We start from the raw sequence: 27569 nt of genomic DNA, 5'->3' as shown, positions 1-27569 counted from the left end.
GCCAGTGTGGGAGAGATTTTTTTTGGTTTCTTCCGTGCAAGAATTGTCATAACTATTTTCCCCTTTTCTGCTAACAGGACGGCCAAAGAATAAGTTGTGTGTATTTTTCCCTACAAGTCACTCCGCTCCTTGATGCCTCAGTTTCTCTGTCTAGTGAAAAGGGCATGATGATTCATCTGATTCCTACAGACTTCATGAGACTGAATGAGTGGTCACTCTACTGAAGGCTGTCTTTTCATAAGAGGCAGTGCACTGTGAATTTCATTCATTCATAAACAGGCATGAACTGTTCATTCATATATTCATTCCGCACACTTTCAAGAGCCTTGTCTGTGCCAGGCACTGTGTCATGTGCTGCAGCTCCAGAGATGAGTACAAGGTTATTCCCACCTTTATGTAGAGTAAGTCAGGAGGGCCAGACACAAAGGAACATACAGTTGTGCCAGGGTGAAAAAATATTGGGGTAGAGAGCCAATTCTGGAGATTAGCTCACTCACTGATCCAGGAGAAGGCATCTGAGACAGACCTTCAAATTCCAGTGTGATGTGGGAATAAGGAGAGAATTGGGAGGGGCCAGGTGCAGTGGCTCATGCCTATAGTCCCAGCACTTTGGGAGGCTGAGGCAGGAGGATCACTTGAGCCTAGGAGTTCAAGACCAGCCTGGGCAACACAAAGAGACCCTGTCTTTACGAAAAAAAAAAAAAAAAAAAAAATTAGCCAGATGTGGTGGCACGCAACTGTAGTCCCAGCTACTGGGGACGCTGAGGTGGGAGGATTGACTGAGCCTGGGAAGGTGAGGGGTGAAGCTGCAGTGAGTCATGATTGCACCACTGAGCTCCAGCGTAGGCTACTGAGCAAGACCCTGTCTAGCAGCAGCAGCAGCAACAGCAAAAGAAGAAGAGGAAGAAAAAGGAGGAGGAGGAGGAGGAAGAGGAGGAGGAGGAGGAGGGGGAGAGGAGAGAGAGGAGAGAGAGGAGAGAGAGGAGAGGAGGAGGAGAGGAGGAGAGGGGAAGGGGAAGGAGAAGGAAAGAAGAGGAAGAAGGGGAAGAAGGGGAAGAAGGAGGAGGAGGAGGAGGGAAGGGGAGGGGAAGGGGAGGGGGTGAGGGAGGAGGAGGAGGAGGAGGGAGAGGACGGAGGTTTGAAAGTTGAGTTTAGGTAAGAGTTTTTCAAACTGCAGATGAGAATCTTCCTGAGATCAATAGTAAGATCATAATGAAATGGTAACTATTTTAACTGAAATGGACTGGACTGGAATGGAATATATTGGAATGTGTCTAGAGTTAAAGGGAAAAATAATTGTGTCATGATTGTTTTAGAAGTGTATGTGTGTGTGTATGGTTCTTGATATAAAATGTTCTTACTCTTATAGAGTAAAATTTTTAAAAACATTTTTAAGGAAATTCTATGATCCAGATAAGAATGCAGAGGATCTCCATCAGTGGTGTGTGGTTAAATTTTTAAACAGTTGACTAAGAAAAAAAAAAGTATGCATTCATATGTGTACACGTTTATTATGCATTTTACTGATATGAAAGATTGTAGCACACAACTTACAAATAAGAAAATATATAATATTCTTTATTGCAAATTCCATAGAGCCAGTTGATTCTCATAGAATGCTTTTGTTAACTTTTACTAACTTCTTATCCATAGCTGACTTATGGTTGCATCTCAATCATGATTTGAGAAGATCGGACTACAAGTAAATGTTTGAATACTGTCCAGTTCAGCAAAGAAGTGACTCCCATCATTGATGAATGAGTATAGTTTCAACATGTATGTTGGTTGGCATTTTCTTTTACCTCAATGAGTGACAGAAGACTAACACAACAAAGATGAATGTCAGAACTTCACTCATTCATCAGGCTGGACGTGGTGCTCACACTTGTAACCCCAGTACTTTGGGAGGCCAAGGTGGGCGGATCACCTGAGGTTAGGAGTTCGAGACCAGCCTGAACATGGCAAAAGCCCATCTCCACTAAAAATACAAAAATTAGCTGGGTGTGAGGTGGGCGCCTGTAATCCCAGCTACTCAAGAGGCTGAGGCAGGAAAATCACTTGAACCCGGGAGGTAGAGGCTATGGCGAGCTGAGATGGAGCCACTGCAATCCAGCCTGGGCGACAGAGTGAGACTCTCTCTCAAAAAAAAAAAAAAAGAACTTCACTTATTCATCAATATTGTGTCACCTTTTTCCTAAGTTGGATAATAGTTTTCAAATTCTAAGAGTATTTTCTTAATTTTTTGGGTGCTATTCACAATGTAATGGCTACAGGTGTAACATACTTTTAAATGTAATCTCTTGAGGAAAAATTGTGGAAGATTTTGAGGCAAATAAAAGATTACTGGATATTCTTTTAGTAAATCTCTGGGGCCTCCAGGGATTATCTCATGCTATAGAGGTATGTCCCTTTGTCTTTGTATTTTACAACTGTGCAGAGATGTTGACTTACAGAAAATTGATAGTGGGCAAATCTTTTATGTCCATGGCTAAGCAAACGATACCTGTCCAAGGCCATGCAAATGAATTTTACCAGGTAGAAAAGGTAAATCTGCACAAGGCAAATCCTCATTTAACCCAGTTGTAACTTCTTACTGCTTCCTCATTAATTAATGGGTTAGGTAAAATAATTCACTTGTATTCATATTATGCCTGCTTGAGAGTCATAATTTTAGCCTTTTTTGAAAATTGTCCTCTAACAATCTTGATCATTAACATTTTCTTCATCACCTTCTTAAGTCTAGACAATCAATAAAACAATAAATCCAAGTCTCATTTGTAGCACTTGCCAATTTCCATGGTGTATATATTTCCACAACAACAAATTTCAAGCTACTAATGTGTGTGATATTATTGAACATGGAGTTGGCAAGAGTTGAACAATAGCATGCCATTATATAATATTACCAACCTGAGGTGGGTGGATGACTTGAGCCCAGTTCGAGACCGGCCTAGGCAACATGCCAAAACCCTGTCTCTACAGAAAATACAAAAATTAACCATGTGTCATGATGCATACCTATAGTCCCAGTTACTCGGGAGGCTGAGGTAGAAGGATCACCTGAGCCTGGGAAGTGGAGGGTGCAGTGAGCCGTGATTGTGTCACCGCACTCCAGCCTGGGCTACAGAGCAAGATGCTGTCTCAAAAAAATATATATATATATCACCACACAGATGCAATAAACATCCATATCCTTGAGAGCAAAGGTAACAGTGAACTCTCATGACATAATTAGGAAGGGATAAGTTTTAAGTACTTATTGCCACATTTTAATATAATTATTAAGCATATAAATTTAATATTTATTGTGCTTAGCAATTTCAAAATCTTGAAAATTTAACAGTGGGTTCTTACGGGATCCCTGGATATCAGAAAACACCCCCACAGAAAAAAATGTGGTTTTCTTTTTCTCTTTTCTTTGCAGATGCTTGGGATTCCAATCAGTGGATTTAAATGAAGGAGCTGAAGGGGGGCATGGTGGCTCACACCTGTAATCCCAGCACTTTGGGAGGCTTAGGTGGGAAAACCACCTGAGGTCAGGAATTCGAGGCCAGCCTGGCCAACATGGCAAAACCCTGTCTCTACTAAAAATACAAAGGTTAGCTGGGCGTGGTGGCATACATCTGTAATCCCAACTACTTGGGAGGCTGAGGCGGGAGAATGGCTTGAACCAGGAGGTGGAGGTTTCAGTGAGCCTCTGTGAGTAAGACTCTGTTACAAACAAACAAACAAACCAGAAAAACAAAAACCAAATTAAATGAAGAAGCTGGGATCAAGGTCTGTAAACAGAGCAGGATCAGGGTAACCCTTTGAATTCCACCAGATCAGATTCAGATTCGAAAGTAGTGTCACCACTGCTGAGAAGGCTTCTCAAGGTGACATGGACAGAGGGCTCATGTCTCACTTCTGCGTTCTCAACTAGTAGGACTCACTCTTCCATGGCCTGAGGGCTACAGAATGGAGGGGAAACAGAGTCCTGCCCTGGCTTGGGAGCTGGAGACCTGGGTTCCTGCCATGCTTTGCTGTGAGCCCCACTCTGTGTGGGACCCAGTGTCCTCACAAAGGGAGTCTGTCTTGCGCAGGAGCAGGCAGGCGGCCCACGTATAATAAACAGCTGAGGCCGGGCGCAGTGGCTCACGCCTGTAATCCCAGCACTTTGGGAGGCCAAGGCAGGCAAATCACGAGATCAGGAGATCAAGAACATCCTGGCTAACACGGTGAAACTCCATCTCTACTAAAAATACAAAAAATTAGCCGGGCGTGGTGGCGGGTGCCTGTAGTCCCAGCTACTCGGGAGTCTGGAGTGAACAGGAGAATGGTGTGAACCTGGGAAGCGGAGCTTGCAGTGAGCCAAGATCATGCCACTGCACTCCAGCCTGGGCAACAGAGTGAGACTGCATCTCAAAAAAAATAAATAAATAAAATAAAATAAACAGCTGATCCTCAGATCATAGAGGGTAAAGAGTCGGGGTGAAAATGGAGGGTGTGTGCCCTGTGTGTAAGCACTAAATTCAAATATTTAAAGATGACTGTGCGCTGCTGACCTGGCAGACTTGGCCAGCAGGGTGCCAGTTTGAGATCCCCCAACTAGAGGATTTCTAGGGCCCAGTCTGGTTTGACAGCCCCTCTGCCTACCCACCAGACTTGAGCCTTGCCCATCTCCTGAACTCCTGTCCTTCACATCCTTACTGAGGAAAAGGCTAAGGAATGGCCTGGGAGATGCTTATTACATCAAGTGGGATATGCAGTGATACCATTGAATAAGTTACCCTTGGAAGACATTTCGTGTTTGGGAGTTTGCAAGCTCAGACCATTTTCGAAGGGAAAAAAAAAAAAAAAGTCTTTGTGTTGAATGTTCAGTTCCTCTGGCCTCCAGAAGGTTCAAATCAGTTATTTCCATCCCCTTCAATCAGATTTCTGTCTCTGCAGGGTGCCCCAAATGAAGGAGCTGGCTTACCTTTCGGAGTCACAGGGTAGAAAAATATGTGTGACTTTAAGCCCTAGAGAAGCCTGGACAGCCAGTGCTCCCCTTGGGATGGTGTCTGGGGCTGAGATGGTGGAGGGAGCTCAGAGGCAATCTCCCAACCTAAGCTCTGGGTGGAACAGGAGGAGCTATTACCACACCATTTACTTGTGTTATGTCTCTCTCTCTGCAAGCCCCTGTAGATGAATTTGCAAGCTAAATGCATTTAGGTTATGGCCATACCATATAAGGCACATAATTTTCTTCTTACAAAGAATGACTAATCGCCTGTTAAGAGAACTTTTGAGGACTATTATAGTATCATTTTATATATGTGTGTGTAAGGAGGCAAAGTGTATGAGTGTGTATATGTATGTGTCTGTTTATCAAAGACCTCTTCTGTGATCTCAAATGTCATTGCCACTCTGAATTTAGACATTCATGCACACATAGGGTTGCTAGAGAAATACAGGACACCCACTTCGATATTTAGAATTTCAGATAAACAGTGAACACTTTTTAGCATAAGTACATCCCGGGCAATATTTGGGAATATTCACATTCAAAAAGTATTTGCTTTTTGTCTACATTCAAATTTAACTGCACATCCTGTATTTTTATTTGTTAACTCTGGGAATGCTACAGACACACAAATGCACCCATTTGTGTATGTGCCTCCACAACACCTCTGATACAGAGACACAAATATGTGCACACGTATGCATAACTGGGCTGTCCTTTGCCCATGGATTCAGATACACACACACACACACACACTTCCTCCTCTGTCATGAGCACAGTTGTGACCCCAAGGTGCCCTCCGAGTTGAGTTTACAACCACAGGCTCTGTTGTTGCTTCCTGAGGCGGATTTCTCCCGGGTTTCTTTAAGAACCTGCAGTTGCTGGGCGGTTATTACTCTTTCCTGAAGTTCCCATGGATTTAACAGCTTTGGACCTGGTTTGGAGCAGGGGCCCCGGCTGCGGGCTTCCCTCCCGTCCAGCCTGCCCTGCCTGCCTTTCCCTGAAGGCGTCTCGGTTACTCGCGGGCCAGGCCCGGCTGGCTGGTGGGCTTTCTTGGGAGCAGGCCTCTTCCCTCCGGCTCCCCAGCTGCTCGTATCCGGGTTTACGGCCCCGGGGCAGTGCCTACGGGGCCTGGAGGCTGGATGTTCTGAGATTTTTATTGGCATCTCCATCAAGGTGAGGGCCATGGGGGTCCTTCAGGCCTTCCGGAGCCGCTTTATTGGGGCCGGCCTTCCAGACACGGCGGGGAGCAGCGATTTCCAGGGGAATCTGGTTTTTCTGCTGGGCTCGCACCCGTTTCCTCTGTGTTTGGCTTGGCAACGCCTCGGCCTGGCCTGTTTTGAGCCTCACCTCGTGCTTGGGCTTTTGTGGCCTGTGGGTAGATGAGGTGGCGCGGGGTAGCCGTTTCCCCTCAGCCGCAGAGACACAAACGGAGCTTTGTACGGGGCCGACGCAGGTGGAAGGGAAAGAGCTCAGGCCTCTCCAGCCCTCAGGGAAATGCTCCGGAGTTGGAGGACGTTAAAACACAAATGCAAACCACTCCAGATCGTCTGCACCTTGAGAGCCCAAGCTCACTCGTGGGAGGACTGAATGGCCGGGTCTCAATGACTGCCGCCTTCTTTGGGACCCGGAATAGGAAGGAGGTGCAGGGATTAATATTCTGTGAGGGGATTTAAATTTTAAAACCCCAGTGGGGGTTAAGCTCACAGTGAGCTCTGAGCAACAGATGGCCGGAGTGACCTTGGCGTTGGAGGCAGGGAAGGCGATGCCTGGGGAGAGAGTGCCTGTCCGGGGGGTCCTCTGCTGTCCACAGGTCAGCCCATGTGGGCCACCAAACCAAATGACTAGCCAGCCTGCTTGTAATAAAAGATTCAGGATTGGCCGGGCGCGATGGCTTATGCCTGTAATCCCAGCACTTTGAGAGTCCAAGGCGGGTGGAACAGGAGGTCAGAAGTTCGAGACCAGCCTGGCCAAGATGGTGAAACCCCATCTCTACTAAAAATACAAAAATTAGCCGGGCGCTGTGGTGGGCACCTGTAATCCCAGCTACTCAGGAGGCTGAGGCAGGAAAATCACTTGAACCCGGGAGGCAGAGGTTGGAGTGAGCCAAGATCGCACCACTGCACTCTGGCCTGGGGGACGGAGGAAGACTCTGTCTAACAAAAAAAGAAAAGATTCAGGATTAGTGTTTGAGCTGAATTGTGTCCCCCTCCAAATTCAAATTCATATGAATGTGGGTACTTCAGAATATGACTGTCCCTGCTTCCCTGCAACCTCCGCCTATCCCAGGTTCAAGATATTCTCCTGCCTCAGCCTCCTAAGTAGCTGGGATTACAGGTGTGCGCCACCATGCCCAGCTAATTTTTATATTTTTAGTAGAGATGGGTTTTTGCTGTGTTCGCCAGGCTGGTTTCGAACACCTAACCTCAGGTGATCTACCCTCCTCGGCCTCCTAAAATGCTGAGATTACAGGCATGAGCTGCCGTGTCCAGCCTGAACATAGGGTCTTTAAAAAGATAATTAAACTAAATGAGGTCAAACTGGTGGGCCCTAATCCAATGGAGCTAATGCCCTCGTAAAAGAGGAAATGTGGACACAGACACACGCAGAGAAGACCATGTGAGGACACAGGGAGAAAACAGCCGTCCGCAAGCCAAGGAGAGAGACCTCAAGAGAAACCAGCCCAGCTGACACCTTGATCTCAGACTTCCAGCCTCCAGAGTGGTGAGGAAGTCAGTTTCTGTTGTTTTTGCCCCTTAGTCAGCGGTACTTTGTTACAGGACCCAAGCAAACGAATATGGTAGCCACAAGAAGGAAATGATCAGAGCGGGCCTTAATTTTGTTTTTTATGCGCGGCAGATTGGAGAAGGTGGCCGCACACTCCTAGTAGAGTGTGATCACAGAGATACTGGTGCATCCAGCTCTTGGGGCCTTTCATTTCCATGTGATCCAACCTAGCCTGCAGTTCAACCTACTGTCCTTTATTCACTTACAGTTTGAGGCCCCCACGAAGCAGGTCCTGAGACTTAGGTGTCAGTGGTTTATCTGGGAAGTTGTTCCAGGAAGTAGATGAGGGAACAGGGATGGCAGGAAAGCCAAAACCAGGGGGAGTTCATGAGACCGTTGTGGTGGGCGGGCCTCAGGAACTCAGGGAACCAGGGACCCTCTGAGAGTCTTTCTGGTGCCCCCCCCAGGATTGTCCCACCAAGGGCAGGAAGCGGAGGAGTTTTTGCCGCCACCCTGGCTGTGCCCTGGTGAAGGTCATTCCTGCTGCTGGAGAAGGTCGGCAGGCACAGGACACAGGAGATGCCCTCAGCCGCCTTGCCCCGCACAGTGGGTCTGATTCTGCTCCTTCCTGCACCAACGTCATGCTTGATTTTCTTGGTTCCACATTAATCAAGGATGGGAAAAACCAAGGCGTTTTTCCTAATCTGTCACAGCACTCAGCACAGCACTTCTGACCTCAGACCCGTAGAGCGGTTCCCCCCACGCCATGCAGTTCTCCGGCAGACACCAGCAGCAGGGTGTCCTGCAATTCAGTTCGGACCCTATCTACCTGGAGATAGCATCAGATCGAAGCATCAGATTGCACAGGCTGAGGGCTCAGTCCCACAAAACTGCACCTCACTTCAGATGTCAATCACAAGCCCCAGGCTGTGGCCTGAGCTTCTGACTGACTGGCTATGGACAGGGGTTCCCACAGCTCCCCTTTTCAGGTTTGATTAATTTGCTAGAACTCAGAGAAACACTTTACATATATTGAACCATTTATTATAAAGGGTATTACGAAGGATGCAGGTAAGAAACCAGGTGGAAGAGCAGCACAGGGCAAGGCGTGGGGGAAGGGGCGCGGAGCCTCCACCCTCTCCAGCTGCACCACCCTCTAAGAACCTTCACGTGTTCAGCTATCTGGAGACCCACCCAACCCTGTGCCTTTGAGGTGTTCTGGAGACTTCATTAGGTAGGCATGATGGACTAAACCATGGGCCGTTGGTAATCAACTCAACCCTCAGTCCCTGTCCCCTCCCCACAGGCTTGGAGGTGGGGCTTAAAGTCCCAACCCTCTAATCCTGCCTTGGTCTTTGCTGCCAGCCACCGGTCATCTCATTAGCAGAAAAAAGACACTCACCACTCCAGAGAGTCCAAGGGCATCAGGAACTCTGTGTCAGGGGCCGGAGGCAGGGACCATATGTGTATCTCTTAAATCACAGTGTTGCACACACTTAACCCCTGGGTCTGTTGACATGCCGTTTCTCCAGCCCAAATCCTGTGCTCTCCCCCGGGACAGGAGTCCTCTCTCACTGGAGATGTTCCCACTTCTGGACACTCCCCATCCCCATCCCTCACCAGCTCAGTGTGACCCCTGTATCTCCCTTGAGACTGCGAAGTTGTTCCAGGACCTGCCCCTTCATAGGGATAAGGCTTTTCCCCTCTCCTTTTCCCTCCTTCCTGTCTTCCTGCCTCCCTCCTTCTTTTCTTTCTTCTTCTCTCCCTCCCTCCCTCTTTCTTTTCTTCCCTCTTTTTTCTCTCCCTTCCTCTTTCCTTTCTTCCTTCTTTCCTCTCTCCCTCTCTCCTTCCCCTCTTCCTTCTTTCCTCCCTCTTTCCCCTTTCCCTGCTTCTCTCCCTCCCTCTTTCCCATTTCCCTTCTTCCTTCTTTCCTCTCTCCCTCCCTCCCTCCTTCCCTTCTTCCTTCTTTCCTCTCTCCCTCCCTCCCTCCTTCCCTTCTTCCTTCTTTCTTCTCTCCCTGCCTCCTTCCCCCCTTCCTTCTTTCCTCGCTCCCTCCCTCCTTCCCCTCTTTCTTCTTTCCTCTCTCCCTCCCTCCTTCCTTTCTTCCTTCTTTCCTCCCTTCCTCCCTCCTTCCTTCCTTCTTTCCTCCCTCCCTCCCTCCTTCCCCTCTTCCTTCTTTCCTCTCTCCCTCCCTCCTTTACTTACTATGCAGTATTGTGCACTGTGTACCACCTGTTTTGTACGAATCAGTGTGCCAGGGGACACTGAGATGAGTAACTCAGCGTTTCTGCCCTTGAGGGGTTCACCATCAATGGCAACAGCCAGCTTTGGTCAGCTCCTTCTGCAAATGCTGACCCTCCCAGCCCAAGCCACTCTGCCTTCTGAGAGTCTAAAGCCAGGTAAATTCAGTAGGCACTAGTCAGTCATGTGGGAGAGGGGTGGTGGATGAAGGCACGGCTTTGCTTCCTTTGTAAAAGCTCTGTGAGTCCTTATGGGTGCCTCTCAGAGGGTGCCTTGGAATTGTCACTCTGCCTGCAGCAGCAGCCACCGCCATGGGTCTCTCTTACACTGGATCCTCCCCATGTACTGCCTTGCTCTCCTTGCCTGTCACTCCTGCCTCCTGAAAGCACCTCCCAAATCAACTGCCTGCACCTAAGTCCTTGCATCAGGCTCTGCTTTGGGAGAACCCAAATTAAGACCCCATCTCTGCCCAGTGCTGGGTTTGGCAGGTGCGGGCACGAGCCTGACTGCACCTGCTTTGGCAGCGTCGGGTTGAGGGGCAAGAGGAAAGAAGTAGGGAGCCCAGCTGCGGTCTCCAGGCAAAACTGTGACCTTTGCAATTTCAGTAACGAAGCTGGTTTTTAAAAAATCTCCATCTGCCTGGTTCTTGGATCTACTTCTCAGTGTTTCTTAAAGAAAGAAGAGCTGTTGGCCGGGCGCGGTGGCTCAAGCCTGTAATCCCAGCACTTTGGGAGGCTTGAGACGGGCGGATCACGAGGTCAGGAGATCGAGACCATCCTGGCCAACACGGTGAAACCCCGTCTCTACTAAAAAATACAAAAAACTAGCCGGGCGAGGTGGCGGGCGCCTATAGTCCCAGCTACTCGGGAGGCTGAGGCAGCAGAATGGCGTAAACCCGGGAGGCGGAGCTTGCAGTGAGCTGAGATCCGGCCACTGCACTCCAGCCTGGGCGACAGAGCAAGACTCCGTCTCAAAAAAAAAAAAAAAAAAGCTGTGACTTGTTAGAATTTCCTTAAACCCCCTTATTTATACAAATGTATATTGACCAGCCTGTTACTCTATTATTTTTAATCAATTTTATTGAGGTATACTTTATAAACAAAAATGTATAGTTAACAAATTGTGACAAATTGTATACCTAAGCGACCACCACCTTGATCAAAATAGAGAATATTCCAAAGTCCCAGAAAGGTCCCTCTGTCCTTTTCTGGTCAGACATATACATGTTTTCCCAACCAGGCAACTCCTCATCTGATTTGAATCACTATGAAATCATTTTATCCATATTACAACTTCATGTGCGTGGAGTCAGACTATAGAATGATGTCCTCTGTGACTGGCTTCCTTCATTCTGGATTCTAGTTCTTTCCTTGTTATTACTGACTCATACTCATCATTGTATAAATCTTTGCAAGGTTATGTGTTTTCATTTCTCTTGGGTAGATGCCTAGGAATAGAATTGCTGGGATATATGGTAGGTGTATGTTTAACTTTATTTTTTTTTTTTTAAAGAAATTCCTGAGCTGTTTTCCAAAGGAGTTGTTCCATTATACACTCTTACCAGCAACCTTTGAGAATTAGTTACTCCAGCTCCACATCCTTCTCTCCTTTGGGTATTGTATCAGTTCATTCTCGCATTCCTATAAAAAAATACCTGAAGGTCAGGTGCGGTGGCTCTCTCCTGTAATCCCAGCCCTTCGGGAGGCCGAGGTGGGTGGATCACCTGAGGTCAGGAGTTTGAGACCAGCCTGATCAACATGGTGAAACCCCCGTCTCTACTAAAAATACAAAAATTAGCCGGGCATGGTGGCACGTGCCTGTAATCCTAGCTACTTGGGAGACTGAGGCAAGAGAATCGCTTGAACCTGGGACGTGGAGGTTGCAGTGAGCCAGGATCATGCCACTGCACTCCAGCCTGGGTAACAAGAGCGAAACTCCATCTCAAAAAAAGAAAAGAAAAGAAAAGAAATACCTGGGTCTGGGTAATTTATAAAGCAAAGAGATATCATTGGTTCACGGTTCCACGGACTGTACAGGAAGTATAGTGGCTTCAGGTTCTGGGGGGGAACTTAGGGGGCTTTTACTTATGGGGGAAGGCGAATCAGAAGCAGGCATCTTCACATGGCAGGAGCAGGACCCAGAGAGAGTGGGGAGGTGCTACACACCTTTAAACAACCAGATCCCATGATAACTCACTCACTCACTATCACGGGAACAGCACCGAGGGAATGGTGCTATACCATTCATGAGAACTCTGCCCCATGATCCGATCACCTCCACCAGGCCCCACCTCCAACACTGGGGATTCAACATGACACAATTTGACGAGCTTTGGTGGGGACACAAATCCAAACCATATCAGGTATTTTCAGGATTTTAAATTTTAGTTGTTTTAGTGGGTGTGTCGTTGTATCCACCTCTATCAGCCATTCACACACCTTCTTTTGTGAACATTTGTTCTTTTGCCAGTTAAAAAAATTGCATTTTGTTTCTTTATTATTGAGTTGTAGAAGTCCTCTATATGTTCTGAATATCAGTCCATTATCAAGTACATGTATTGGGAATATTTACTCCCAGACTATGTCTTGCATTTTCAATTTCTTCTTCTGTGCATTAAAAAAATTTATTTTTAAAAATTATTTATTTCCTTTTTGAGATGGAGGTCTCACTATGTTCCCCAGGCTGGCTTCAAACTCCTGGACTCAAGCAATCCTCCTGCCTCAGCCTTCTGAGAAGCTGGGAATACAGGTGTGCATCACCACACACAGCTCATTTTGGTGTCTTGGAGTTTGTTATTTTTTAAACAATAAGAAAGCTCTATTTTCTTCTAGTATGTTTTTGTTTTTTGCTTTTAAATTTTAAACAGCTTTATTGAAGTATAATTTACATTTTATAAAATTCATTTTAAGTGGATACTAACGGTGTTATTTTAAAGCAGAAAGTTTTAATGAAGTCCAGTTGATCCATTTTTTTCTTAGATGATCAAAACTTCTTTTTTCCTAAGACATTTTTCTCTATCCCAAAGTCACAAATATTTTTCTCTGCCGATATTTTCTTCTGGAAGTTTTAGTTTTAGCTCTTACATTTAAGTCTCTGGGTTAATGTTTGCATGTCGTGACCGGTATCGTTTCTAGGTCTTTTCAGTGGCCAGAGCTAGGATACCTAGACTATGCAAAACACGCCTCATAAGTTTATAATGATGTTTCTCATTCAAATCAGGACTATAGATTTTTGTTTTTTAACTTAACCTCTTTTGATTACATCTATGTCTGCTTTCTTCCATATCTGAGCATGTTGATTTTGAAGGGCACGAGGGATGCTAGAATTTAAATATTCCATAATTACTCATTTGTATTATCTCATCTTACACACAAAACAGCCTCATAACATTGATATGATTAATTATGATGACTGAAAACTGTGAAGAATGTCTTGTACCTGCGCTTTCCTCTCCTCTCACTTGTCTTTGTGCTATGTCCATTGTCAGGACATATGGCCAGTGCATGTTTTTCTTTTTTTTTTCTTTTTTAGATGGAGTCTCACTCTTGTCCCCCAGACTGGAGTGCAGTGGAGCAATCTTGGCTCACTGCAACCTCTGCCTCCTGAGTTCAAACGATTCTCCTGCCTCAGCCTCCCAAGTAGCTGGGACTACAGGTGCGTGCCACCATGCCCAGCTAATTTTTTGTATTTTTAGTAGAGACGGGGTTTCACCGTGTTAGCCAGGATGGTCTCGATCTCCTGACCTAATGATCCACCTGCCTCGGCCTCCCAAAGTGCTGGGATTACAGGTGTGAACCACTGCATCTGGTCTGCATGCCTTCTTTAAGCTGTCTTTTGCCCCTAGTTCTACCAGTAAGTATATATATTTCATGTTAATGTCGCTCTATCGTTTTGTCATCTGCAGCTGATTCTCTGGTAGATTCCTTAGGAAGACTACAGGAACAACTCTTTTCTTTTGTTTTCTTTTCCTTTTCTTTCTTTCTTTCTTTTTTTTTTTTGAGACAGGTTTCACTTTGTCACCCAGTTGGAGTCCAGTGGTGCAATCATGGCTCACTGCAGCCTCGATCTCCTGGGCTCAGATGATCTTCTCATCTCAGCCTCCTGAGTAATTGGGACTACAGGCGCACACCACCATGCCCTGCTAATTTTTTATTTTTATTATTTTTTTAGAGATAGAGTTTTTCCACATTGCCCAGACTGGTCTTGAACCCCTGAGCTCAAGTGACCCATCTGCCTCGACCTCCCAAAGTGCTGGAATTACAGGGGTGAGCCACCACACCCAGCTAACAGTATTTTCTGGGTGCTACATGTTGATGACAGTTTGTGCCATTTTTATACCCTCTATTCTTGAAAACTGGTTTTCTTGGGTATAAAATCCTTGCTTTGCATTTTTTCCTCTTGCCTATCTTAAGTTATTCCATTTTCTGCCATAAACTGTTACTATTTTAAAAAATCTGATAGTAAATCTGATCGTTTTCTTTACCTTATAAATCACATGGTCTTTGTTCCTAAGCTTTCAAAGGACTTATTCCTTAAAGTCTGTGGGTTTAATAGACTCTTTTGGTGTTGGTTGTTCTTGGTAAATTTTCCTAGATATATGGTGTGCTCTTTCAATACATATCTTCAAATCTTACGTTTTTCTTTTAGAAGAGAGTTTGGGAATTATAGTTTTTACTATTCTCTATTCTCTTGCTTTCATTCTACTTTTCAGAGTTTCCATTATCCATATATTAGAACTTCTTTGACTATTTTCAATCTTTGGTCACATCCTCTCAACACTTTGTCTCTTTCATTTTTATTTTTGTCAAAAAAACTTAACTGCTTTTTGTCTTTGATTTCTCTTAGGGCATGTTTATTTGTGTTGTTTGCACTTGTGTTCTTCTGGTTTTGTCTTCATTTATAAAATGAATTTTTCTTCTATTTCTAGTTCTTAGTTCTCATTTTTTTTTCTTTTTAGTTTTTCAAAATCTAATCTATGTGTTTTTTTGTTGATGTTGTTTGTTTGTTTGTTGTTTGTTTTGAGACGGAGTCTCGCTCTGTCGCCCAGGCTGGAGTGCTGTGGCGCTATCTCGGCTCACTGCAAGCTCCATCTCCCGGGTTCATGCCATTCTCCTGCCTCAGCCTCCTGAGTAGCTGGGACTACAGGCGCCCGCCACCTCGCCTGGCTTTTTTTTTTTTTTTTTTTTTTTTTTGTATTTTCAGTAGAGACGGGGTTTCACTGTATTAGCCAGGATGGTCTCCATCTCCTGACCTCGTGATCCGCCTGCCTTGGCCTCCCAAAGTGCTGGGATTACAGGCGTGAGCCACTGCGCCTGGCCTAATCTATGTCTTTCCATTGTGTCTCATATTTTATCCCCAGTGCCTTTTAGCTTTTTTTTTTTTTTAATAGTAGGTTTCAGCTTGATGTATCTTGTGAGTGTCTCTGGTGTGCTTTCATTGTCTGTAGGGATATTATTCTGATTCTTGTTCTCTTTTTTCTTACAATAACTTGGTATAAGATGATTATTTCCTGTTGCTCCTTTTTGTGCCAATTTAGTTTTTTTTGAACTTTCACAAGAAAGCTTTGTTCAGGTAATGCTCCTAACTTCACAGAGCTGCTGCTTCTGTTGTTTTCATGTCATATTTTAAAATATGGTGTGCTGCTGCCTGAGTCCCCTGACTCTGTTCAGCTCCCCGCTCTTATCTGGCCTTTCTTGTTCGTAGTCTCAGTTGCTTCCTTATGACTCAGCTTTTATTATTTCCTTCCAGCAATTTCTTTTCAGTATAGGCCCCAGTCCTGCGCTCTTTCTAACACACCACACTAGACAGCTGGAGGTGGATAGAGCCCTAACTTTCGAGTCTTCTAAAGAGTTTCATGGGGTCATGTATGCAGGTGAGATACCTGCATGTGACTGACAAAGAATAAATTGAAGGCCACTGCATCGCTGTGTGTGACACTTCTCAAATGAGAGATGAGAAGAAGACAGCTAACTCACCATAGGGAGGCATGTTCAGCCTAGATATAGGGCTGACCAGAGTCTGACTTGTGACCTGATAGGAAATTGAGCAGAGTTTGACTTGTGACCTGATAGGAAATTGAGGTGTTCAAGTATTTTCCTTTGGATGAGTGTCTGTTCTGAAGTCTGGACGTATCAGATTGAAACTGCTCTGGGTTTTCTGTTGACAGGGGTATGCAGTGGTTTGAATGTTTGTGTCACCCCACATTTCCATGTTAGAATCCTCGCTTCTAAACTGATGGTATTAGGAGGTGGGGCCTTTGGGAGGTGATTAAATTGTGGGAGCAGAGCTCTCATGAATAGGACTGGTTCACTGATAAAAGTGCCCCTTCCTTGCCCCTTCTGCCACAAGAGGTTAGAGTGAAAAAACAGCTGTCTATGAGGAAGTGATCTCTCACCAGACATGAATCTGTTGCACCTTGATTTTAGACTTCCCAGCCTCCGATACTGTAGGAAATAAATTTCTGTTGTTTAATAAGCCATCCCATCGATGGTATTGTGTTACAGTAGACTGAACTGCTTGCGACAGGGGTGAAAGTGCCTTGTGACTCTAAAATGTCTGCCAAACTGATTATGGCGTTATGATTATGTTTGAGGCTATGGCTTAATTCATTTGTTGGGCAAATATTGGAGGAGCATCTGCTATGGGCCAGGTCTTGTGCCAGGGGCTGAGAATACAGTGGCAGACAAGGCAGTCTTGGCTTACAGAAATTACAGTCCTGTTCCTCTGTTCATATAACTGAAACTTCACGCACATCAGCAAAATATTTATAAGTCTGTGAAGTCACAGATTTGCTGTTGAGAACAATAGCTCAGTGAAAAGTTTAACCTTGTTGCAAGTGGAATCCCGACCAGAGAACGTTTGCATTTCTGTCTTTTAAAATGCTGCCACACACACGGAAAAAAACAAACCAAGCAAAATACGGCATTCACATCTCTGTTTCTGATTTTAATTTTCTCCTTTGAGACCCAAATCAGATTTGAGTTTCTAAAGAAGTTTATTGTGGTGGAAACGGGGTTGGGATTTTATATAGGGTGGAACTCTCCCGTTTGAAGCCCTTGTCTTGAATGGGTATTACCTTCTGCTTTCAAACAGATGTTTCTATGATCTCCAAACTGGCCCATCACTGAGGCCTGACTTTATCATGAAATGTGATAAGTGAGGCCGAAGGGTCACCTTTATTGTTCAAGAGAAAACTTCACAAGAAAAACGTTTACTATCTGATAACTTGTTGGCAGGATTTACAGCCACTGGGGAAGATGAGAGGGTCCTCAAAGCCTAGCATCGTGGTTTCCATCAAATGGGAAAGCAAAAGACTCCAAAATAGGATTCGTTTGTCAACCTGTGTTTTCTGAGTGGTTTATCTCCCCCTGAGTCTATTTCATTCGCCAAGCATTTATTCAGCGTCATCCTTGTGCCAGGTACCATGCTGCGTTCTACCAAGCTGAGACAGTCCCCAGGTTTAAAAGCAAGCTGCGAGGAAAGAGAAAACCAACAGGTACTGGCCACTTTCTATCGGTCTGGCATGTGGCTAGATGCCTCCACACACACGGCTTCATCGCAACCCCAGGAAGAATCACAGGGGAGGAACTGGAGGCTCAGAGGAGTTGACTGAGGTCAAACGTGAAGTCAGGCCCAGGTCTGTCCAAATCTATAGCTTCTACCTAGAAAATAACCTGGGTTGGGGGGAGTTGTGGGAAGCAGCACAAGCCTCTTCTTAAGTTTCAGCATAAAAATGTTGGGGGCAAATGAAAATCTCATAGCAGATAATTTGTCTCTGGCTTGGAGGAGTCTGAACAGTCCAGTAGTTTTTATATGGTTAAAATATGTGTGCGCATGCACACACACACGTATTTCCTGACACTACTATACACATTCTGGCATTTTCTGTGAAGTTGTCTGGAAACAATGAGGCCACCAGTAATTATGACATGTCTCAATTCCTCTATTCATCATATAACCCAAAGAAGCACATTAACATGTGGCAAAGTCATGATTGCATAAAAACTTTCTGTAGTCAAGATGCCACTCATCCAGTGGATTCAGCTCAGGTGTCACCTCCTCCAAGAAGCCCGCGCTGAACTCCCACTCCTGGCATGGTGCTTACATGGCCCCAGCTCCTCTGCCACAGCCCAGCATCCTTTGCAGCAGCTGTCTACTTGTTGGTGCCAGCCCTTATGAAGCCAACAGTCTTTGGATGGGAGACAGAAGGTCAATGAAATAATGGACTTGAGAGAGCTTTGTGAAGGACAAATGCAATGTGATCGCCAGTCATTATGCAGGAGACAGAGTTGAGCGGGGTGTGAAGGGCAAAGGGCAGGGCATGGTTTGCAGAAGGAGGGCCCCTGATGGTGACTTTGGAGGACCCCTTGGTTTGGGGAGTCCTCCAGGCTCAAAGATGGGGTGGGCCCAGTGTGAGCCACGCCCAAGGTCAGAGTGCTCAAACCATCTCCAGGTCTATCAGTTTTTTCCTGCAAGAGTGATTACCTTGCAGTAGATGCTTCTGAAAGCTTATGGGTGGGCATAGGTGGGAGCAGGTGCACCCTCAGCTCAACTGATTTGTTTCCACTGTGAGTCTGACTGCATTGGAATCACCTTGGCCCTTCCTCAGTTTCCTGCAAAGCAGAGGCTGTCCAGTGTGCACTAGAAGAAATCCTCAAGAGAGAATCTGGTGATGGACAGAGCCAGCCTTGGAGGTCTGTTACTCTGGAGGCTCCCATGCAGACCTGCGGCGGAGGGTGAGACTGGGATCCCACCTGCAGACACAGAGAAAAGCAGAGGGAGGCGCCTTTCTTCTCAAAGTTTTAAGACCATTCACAAGCCTGTCCTGTGTTTCAAAAAAACTCAGCCAGGAGTACCAGGCAGCTTCCTTGTCCCCAAATCCTGTGGCCACTCCTCAGGCCTTGTGCTGCCGGGCCCTTGTCTTACTCTGTAACAGTCACTCCATGAAAAGTTTGGCTTACAGGAGACTCCCTCTCCAGCTTGTCCTCCAGCTCTGCTAAGGGCCTTCTGCATTCTGTCCTATTTAATGCTCGCTCACAAAAAGCCCATGAGGCAGATGCTCTTGATGTCACCCCCATCGTGTAGATGGGTTCCTGAGGCACAGAGAGGTTAATTAACTTGTCACCGGTCACACAGCATGTGACTGTGGTGCTACAATCTGATTGCAGGCAGTCTGGCTCCAGGCTCATAACCACTGCGTGTACTGCTGCTCACATCAGGTGTATTCAAGAGCATAATTACACAAAAGATGGGGGAGGCACAAGAAAGAATCATTGCTTGGCACGAAGTGTGGCTTGCTCTGTAGCAAAAGAGAGACCATGTTGCATTTAAAGTGTCCAGGATGGCTCACGCCTGTAATCCCAGCACTTTGGGAGGCCGAGGTGGGTGGATCACGAGGTCAGGAGATCAAGACCATCCTGGCCAACATGGTAAAACCCTGTCTCTACTAAAAATACAAAAATTAGCTGGATGTGGTGGCAGGTACCTGTAGTCCCAGCTACTCAGGAGGCTGAGGCAGGAGAATTGCTTGAACCAGGGAGTCAGAGGTTGCAGTGAGCCGAGATCGCACCACTGCACTCCAGCCTGGTGACACAGAGAGATGACTCCACCTCAAAAAAAAAAAAAAGAAAAAGTGTCCAGGAGTAGGACTCAGTTTCCAGCTGCTCGTGGCCTGGGATGTGGACTTTTCAGAGCCGGGCGCCCTTGCCTCACCCTGCACTTCTCCACTTTGGCCATATCTCGGCTCCTGTCCACATGCCTGTCCCCTCCCTGACCCAGTGAGCCTGGCTCTGTGTGTGTTGAGGGGCAGGCAGGCATTGTCATTGTCCACCCACCTCCTCCCCTTCCCGTGGACAGTGTGTGCTGGGAACTCCAAGCCCCTGCAGCTGGTCTCCAGTGTGGCCCTTATACACTCAGGGTCTAAGACCGTCCACATTCCATCCTCACCTGGACTGCAGGAATGGGCTCCTAGCAGGCCCCCGTTTCTTTTTTTGCCCCTATAAACCACACACACACACACCCAGCAGCCAGAAAGGTGCTGTCAAAGGCTAAAACCGGTCCCATTGTACCTGCTCACTCCCTCCAGTGGCTCAGGCCTGGAGTGTGGAACAAAACCGAAAGCTCTTCCTGCAACTGATGAAGCCCTATGCCATCTCCCTGCAGTCCCCTCCAGAGAAATCCTGGATGCCATCACATGCCAGGCACTGTGCTAGGCTCTGGGCACTTGACAGTGAGCAAAACTAAAGCCCTGTCCTCCCGGAGCTTATAGCCCAATGGGAAGATAGAGAACAATGACACACAAACCTGCAGGTAAGGGGGTGACATGAGCAGTAAGGAAAGCCCAGTAGGCGGGTGGCCAGCCATGTGATTGCCAGGTGCTCTCTGAAAAGAGCCAGCCAGGCGGGCCTCTGGGACAAGGGGACAGCAGGCAGACCTAAGCCAGGGTGGTGTAGGTACAGCTGAGCTGGGGCAGAGGGCGCAGGCTGCAAGCTTTCTGTTCTTCCTGACATCTGCTGAGCTCCCAGCCCCGGCCCTGGGTGCGGCTACTCACCCTCTGGGCAGCACCCTGGAGCTTCATGAGGCTCAACCCTTCAGAGGGGCCTTCCCTGTCCCACCTCTCTCAACTCCCTTTGCAAATAAATAACTGGAGACTCCGAAGAATGAGGAAACCAGTGCAACCTCAGCCAGCCTCAAGGCAATCCAGCCATGGTGTGGAGCCAACCCCAACAAGCACTGTGGTTCCTGGTGTTCAGTATTCTCTTCCTCTCCAGACCTGTCTTTCTCCAGAGGACTTCAGGGGATATGTGCACGACCCAGCCCCTGGCTCCCAGGGCCCCACCACTCCACTTTGGCCACCACCCCCCCACATACCTGGGACTATCAGTATATGGGAGATCGCCAGTGCCCCTCCCTGAGCAGCCTCCTGCCCACCTGCACCGCCAGTATCTGGATCCCCCATTCTCTTCCATCAGCCCCACCTTCCTTCCTTGGAGTCTCCTATCCTCCACCCTCAATGTCTTTTTCCTTTGCCTTCTTCCTACATAACTGTAAACACCCCATCTTGTGCCCACCTAGCCCTCTACCTGCTTTATTTCTCACCTGGCTGCCAAGGGCAACTGATGCCACCAAAAACCTGTGGTCTCCAACCCACTGGGGCCCTCCATGCCTTGGTGATTGTTGGACCGATTCTGGGTCATTCTCTGCATCTCATCCTTCATCAGCATGTTCAAGCCTCCATTAAACCACAAATATCTCCTTCTCTTCCAGCCTCTCCACTCTCAGGAGAAGCCTTGACACCCAGTTCATAGAAGGAACCACAGGGCTCCTGCGTGTCACTCACACCTGACCTCCGCACCCCTGCAGGACATGTCCACCTGTCTTAGCAGAAAAGGCATCCCTCCTCTAAGCTGGTACCAATCTCACCCTCTGTGCCCTTCATCTGTGCCTCCCTGCCCACTTGGAAGGTCTCTCCATGGACCCCTGACATGATTCCTGAAGATGCAGATGGCACCATTGTGTCTGAGTTGTATGGAACAAAAGCTCTGTATCTTGAACTCTTCCTTCTCCACTGGCCCAGGTCTGGGCAACTGGGGGCCAGAGTGAGGAAGGGGCAAGAGTGACCCTGACATGTTGATGCACAAAGAGTTGATGCACAGTCTCAGGTAGACCAGTTGGCTCCACTCTTCTGAGCGAGGGACAGGAACCTGGTTAGAATTCATCTATTCCACCTCCAAGGCCCAGGGAGACTGTTGAGAAGCTCATGCTCCCCAGACTTTCCAGAACAGCCAGAACCTACCTATTCCCAGTCAGATAGTTTAGCTGCCAGGCTTCCAATAATTTCCCTCTTGCTTGTGTCAGGCAGAGTTGGTCTCTGTTGCTGGCAGCCAGCATGCCTACCTGAGGCAGAGAAGGTGTGGTCATTGTGTCTCAGCTGCGAGGAACATAACCCCCATCTAACTAACTCAAGTCAAGAGAGGTTATTGAAGGAGGTAGGGAATCTCCCAGAAAGGAGGTGCGGGAAGGACAGCTGGGCCTCGTGGGAACTAGAACAACATTGAGACGCATTTTGCAGAGGCTACCTGGATGCTCAGCTGCCCCTTCCTGGTGGCTCCATTCCCCCGCACCCCCAACAACTAACCACAGACCGGCTTTTCCAGCCTACTCATAGTCTCAGCCTCCCTCCCTGCTGACTCCGACACAACTCTACTGTCCACTGTCTTCGTGTCACTTAGCTGAGATTCTCAAAAAAGAAAGAGTCCAAACAACTCTGATAGGGATTGGATCCCTGGGCCTCTTTCAGGGCTTATGGAATAAGATTCCATATGGAAGCTTCCCGGACAGCTGAGTTAGGAGGTGGAGGTGAGCCTGGCAGGCAACTGAACGGACTGTTCCACTAGACACTTACTAAAACGAGCGGGTTAAAGCCGGCCTAGGGGGCCGATGGTGGCGGTTCTGAGCAGGGTGCACAGAACGCAGGTTTGAGGCCTCCTTGCCTGGATGCCCAGGTAAGCATTTCTTTTGTTGTTGTTGTTGTTGTTGTTGTTGTTGAGATGAAGTCTCACTCTGTCGCCCAGGGTGGAGCACAGTGGTGCGATCTTGGTTCGCTACAACCTCTGCCTTCCTGGTTCCAAGCGATTCTCCTGCCTCAGCCTCCCAAGTAGCTGGGATTACAGGCACATGTCACTATGCCTGGCTAATTTTTTTTTTTTTTTCAGTAGAGGTGGGGTTTTGCCATGTTGGTTAGGCTGGTCTTGAACTCCTGACCTCAGGTGATCTGCCTGTCTTGGCCTCCCGAAGTGCTGGGATTACTGGGATTACAGGCTTGAGCCACAGCGCTAGGCCCCAGGTAAGCATTTCTGAAAAGCCCCCAACCCTGGAAGCTACTCCAAACACTCTCCAGACAAGACCCTCCCTGCGCCTTTACTTAGGCACAGACTTGTCCTTCCTTTGAAGGGTTCTGGGCGCCCTGGGGCTGCTCCCTCCTGTGAGGCTTCACTCTTTGATCCCCCTTCCTGTCTACCAGCCCTCCTGTACTGAGCAGGACTTTCTCACTGTGAAAGACAGAATCTTAACTCAAACTGGTTACAGTGAAAAAGGAAATTTATTGACCCATGTAACTGAGAAGTCCATGAGTGGAGCTGGCTTAAGGACCGAAATAATGTCATCAGACCTCTTTCTCTTTCTGTCTCTCTCTCTCTCTCCCCGCTCCCCGCTGCACACACACACCCTCTGCTCCCCTCTGCATGTGGGCCCAGCTTTTCCTACTGTAGATGAGTTCCTCCGCGCAGTAGGAGAAAGGGTCACAGCTGCAGGAGCTTCAGGTGTACGTCATCCCAACTTAGCCTCAGGCTAAGCTTACGTCTTCTTTCTCCAACCCCCATAGGTAGAATCCCAGCTTGGGACTGGTCAGCTGGGTCACCTGAGTTTCCTGTATTATCGCCATTACTATGTCCAGGGAGATGGGAAGTTCTGACTGTCAAGGTCTGGCTCACATGCCCATTACTTTGCCCAGGGACTGATAGGCAGCTGTACTAGAATCACATGCACAGAGGACAGGTCAGTAGGAGGAAGGACGATCGTATTTCAAGAAGATGTAGGAAGGAATGTTGGACACATAGAAACAGCAGATGACCTCCGCACCACTTCGTTTGGGGGCGTAGGTTGGCAGGACTCCTGGATCGTTCAGAGATATCTCTTTCCCACCTCATCTTTCTATGCTATCTGTACTCTCTCCGGCTGGTACCCTTTCTGTCTTATTGTCTGGTGAGTGTTCCAGCACACTGTCTGCCTTTGTGAAAGGTCACAGAGTATAAATACATGCGTAAACATAAAGCAGGCATTGCTGATTGGATTTGTCGTTTGGGGTCCACACTGCCTCCTTCTAGCCTGGGCTGGGAATATGCGTATCTCCCCACTTTTGTATTCCTTTTTCTGATGGTGGTTGGGTTTCAGATTCTATTAATATTAATTCAGTGTCTTCTGGGTGTCCAGCACTTTCACACTCATTATCTCCCTTAAGCCCTGGATTACAGCTGGAGGGCCCAAGGCTGAAAGAGGTGAACACCTGTTGTCTTAATTTCCTAGGCTATGGTAACAAATACCCACAGACTGGGTAGCTTAAAACAACAGAAATTTATTCTTGTATAGTTCAGGAGGCCAGAAGTCCAAAATCAAGGTCTTAGCAGGGCTGGTTTCTTTGGAGGGCCATGAGGGAGAACCCACTCCCTGCCTGTCTCAGAGCTTCGGGTAGTTGCTGGTGATCCTGGCATTCCACAGCTGTAGCTACTGACTCCAACCTCTGCCTCCATGGTCACAGGGCCATCTTCTTATGAGAACACTAGGCATATTGGATTAAAATCCCAACCTCGTTTTAACTGATTATGTCTGCAATGACCCTATATCCAAACAAGTTTATATTCTGAGTTACTAGGAGTAAAGGCTCAATGCATCATTTTTGGAGGAAAGGGTTCAACTCCTAAAACCCATTAAGCAGTGAAGCCAGGCCTCAAACCCACGTCTCACTCCACAGCCCTTCCTCTTTCTGCCTGAAGCTGATGATAACGACAGCCAGTGTTCTCAGGGGACGGTGGTGTATGGGTAATTCCTTACGTACTTACTACTTAAAAATCATAACAGCCCTATAAGGTAGGCATTGGGGCCATCGTTTTCTAGGTGAGGAAATTAAGGCATGCAGAGGTGAAATGCTCAAAGTAACACAACCCCACTTAGGAGCAGAGTTGGGATTTGAGCAGGTTCCCCTGACTTCTCCTCCAAGTGGCTCCTGGCCCTGCCTTGAGCTAGAAGGCCCGATATGCACATTGACAAGATGCTATGGGAACCCTGGGTGGGCAGAGACCACTGCTGCCTGCAAAGGTTGGGATAAGACTGGTGGAGAGGAAAAACCTAGAAATCCTTCCTGGAGGAAGTGACAGTTTAGCTGGATCCAGAAAGATGAGTCAGATTTAGTGGGGCAGAGATGAGAGGGAAGGATGTTTCAAACAAGGCAGAGAGTAGAAGCAAGACCTAAAGCCAGGGAAGTATTTGGGGGACAAACGTGGCTCTGTCTGGCTTGTCCATAGCCCACAGTTTCACGTGGGTGAAAAAGGAAAGAGGCTCACTCGAACCGAGGACCCAGATGAAGTCTCTGTATTGACTTGCCCTCCAGGTTCCCCTGTTCTAGTGGAAGTTTACTTCTAAAGCTGCGTGTCCTTCAAGAGAGGGAGAAATCGCAGGAAAGCAGGGGAAGCCCAAACAAATGAGATCCACTGAGTGGGGTCCACTCCCTTTCTCCTTCCAACACACCCACAGACACCCCTATCCCAGCCCAAAAACCAGAGAGTTGAGCTGAGAAACTCTCTGTCTCCAGAAGGCCCAGCCTCACTTCATTCTGATCTGCCTAAGTGAAAAGGTTTTCAATGTGTTCTTCCGGTTGCCATGGGTTTGCTTTCTGCGTCAGACATTCAGTCTGTCAGACATGAAATTGAATAATATTTTTATTTTTAGGCATGGGTCACAGAGTCTTTTCTTTCTGCTGCCGGGTTCGCCCCCGCACTGGAACTCCAGGGAATTGGGTCTCTGGAAGCCTGGGAAATGAATAGCTTCAGCAGGAAGCTGGTGGGTGGTGTTCTGTCTGAGCTGGACACTGTGTCCTAGAGTGAGATGACCTCACTCCAGTAGGGGTCTCTTCTGTGTCTTGGCAGAGCAGCTGGTTTTGGTCAAGACCTGAGTGCAAGTTGCGCCCATGTGTCAAGTCTGGCACTGTGGGAGGGCAGGTGGGTGGAGTGGACTTGCTGTGGGTGGTGGAGGATGTCCAGATGGCCCGTGGCATGTGGCAATGATGACAAGGAACAGGTGACCACACCAGCAAGTAGTCAGGATCCACAGAGAGCCATGGGATGCCCAAAGGTAGTTTGCTGGCATTAAGTGCAGGCAGGAATGAACTCTCATAGTTCAAGTTAAAGGGGGAAATTTAGAAATAGGATCCTCATATTAAGGGTCAGTTCTAAGAACAAAGCAAAACCCCAGGCTTACAGCAGGATGCCCCAACCTTGGCGCAACTGGCACTTGGGGCTGGATAGTTTTTTTGTCATCGGAGACAGTCCTATGTGTTGTAGCATTAACAGCATTCCTGGCCTTCACACACTAGATGCTGGTAACACCCCCCCTCCGGTTGTAACAACTAAAAGTATCTCTAGACGCCGCCAAATGTCCATAGAGCAGGGAGGCAAAATTATCTCCTGTTGAGGCTGAGAGGGATCTGGAAAATGAACTTGTTTGGGATTTGGGAGGCAGATTGAGGAGCAAAGGAGTAAACAAAGATCCAGTTAGTGGAATAAATGGTGACTCCTTGGCTTGCCCCACATTGGTTAGGATCTTGGGTGGCAAGCAGCAAATGTCAGTTTTTGCAACGTTCCCCCTGTGGTTTGAATGTGTGCTCAGAAGTTCATAGGCTAGAAACTTAGTCCTCAAAGCAAAGGTGTTGATAGGTGAGACTTTGAAGAGGTGATTAAGTCATGAGGGCTCTGTCCTCATGAATGAATTAATGCCATTATTGTGGGACTGGTTTCCTTATAAAGAATGAGTTTGGCCTGCTTCCTTCTCTCTCTTACCATGTGATGCCTTCTGCCATGTGGTGACACAGCAAGAAGACCCTCACAAGATGCCAGCCCCTTGTTCTTGGACTTCCCAGCCTCCAGAACCATACACCAATACATTTCTGTTCATTATAAATTACCCAGTCTCAGGTATTCTGTTATAGCAGCACAACAATGAACTAGGATAATTCCCAAAAGGAGATGTACAGAAAGGCTATGGTAGAGGTAGGGGGGACATTCCTTAGTAACAAGAGGCTGGAAGATCTGGCTTAGAAATGGCAAGGACCAAGGAAGCCTCCATTTCTTCATCTGTATAATGGTAGTAATAACAGTGCCTGCCTCATAGAGGCATTGAGGATTAAATGAGTTATTATAGGTATCCAGTACATGATAAGCACAGTGTGAGAATTAGCTACTATAACTATTAATGTGGTTGTTTTAGTTTTGTTACTTTCCTATTCATGATCTGGCTGTTGTCTTTACTTCCATCTTCATGTCTCACCACGCTGTCTCTTGCCCCAACACTCCAGTCAGCCCTGGTCATCTGTGAGCCTCTCAAATGCTAAGCCATTTCACATTTTCACCCAGCTGAAATAGTTTCTGTGGGATTTGTCTCAAGGTTCTGTTGCTCTTATCTTTAAAGTGTTTAGATAGAGAATAAGCCTGCCATTTTGAAGTAGCAGGTCCCAGAAATATTTCTCAGAGGAGGTGATGAAGTGTTAAATGCAGCAGGGCTTTCCTGAGAAGTGATTTGCTGCCACAGACCATCTGAGGGGCAAGAGAACAGCTCAGAGAGCAAGAGGACGGGCTGGAGCCTAAGTCAGAAGAAAGAATCCCAGCATGGGCAGGGATTTGTATATCAGCCTTCGTATAGCACGCGGAGACAGACGTAATGCAAGATGGCTGCATCTTTTCTGCTGTGAGCTTAGAAGAGGAGAAAAATCTAGGCAAAGCGACCTAAGTCATGGAGAGAATAGAGAAAAGTAGCCCCTGAAACTTGCTGTTTTGGGAGTCATGAGGTGCAG

Source organism: Trachypithecus francoisi, unplaced genomic scaffold, assembly GCF_009764315.1.
Source record: "Trachypithecus francoisi isolate TF-2019V2 unplaced genomic scaffold, Tfra_2.0 Lachesis_group3, whole genome shotgun sequence".
Taxonomy (NCBI): Eukaryota; Metazoa; Chordata; class Mammalia; order Primates; family Cercopithecidae; genus Trachypithecus; species Trachypithecus francoisi.
The sequence above is the reverse complement of the archived record's forward strand: the minus strand, read 5'-3'. Positions refer to the sequence as shown.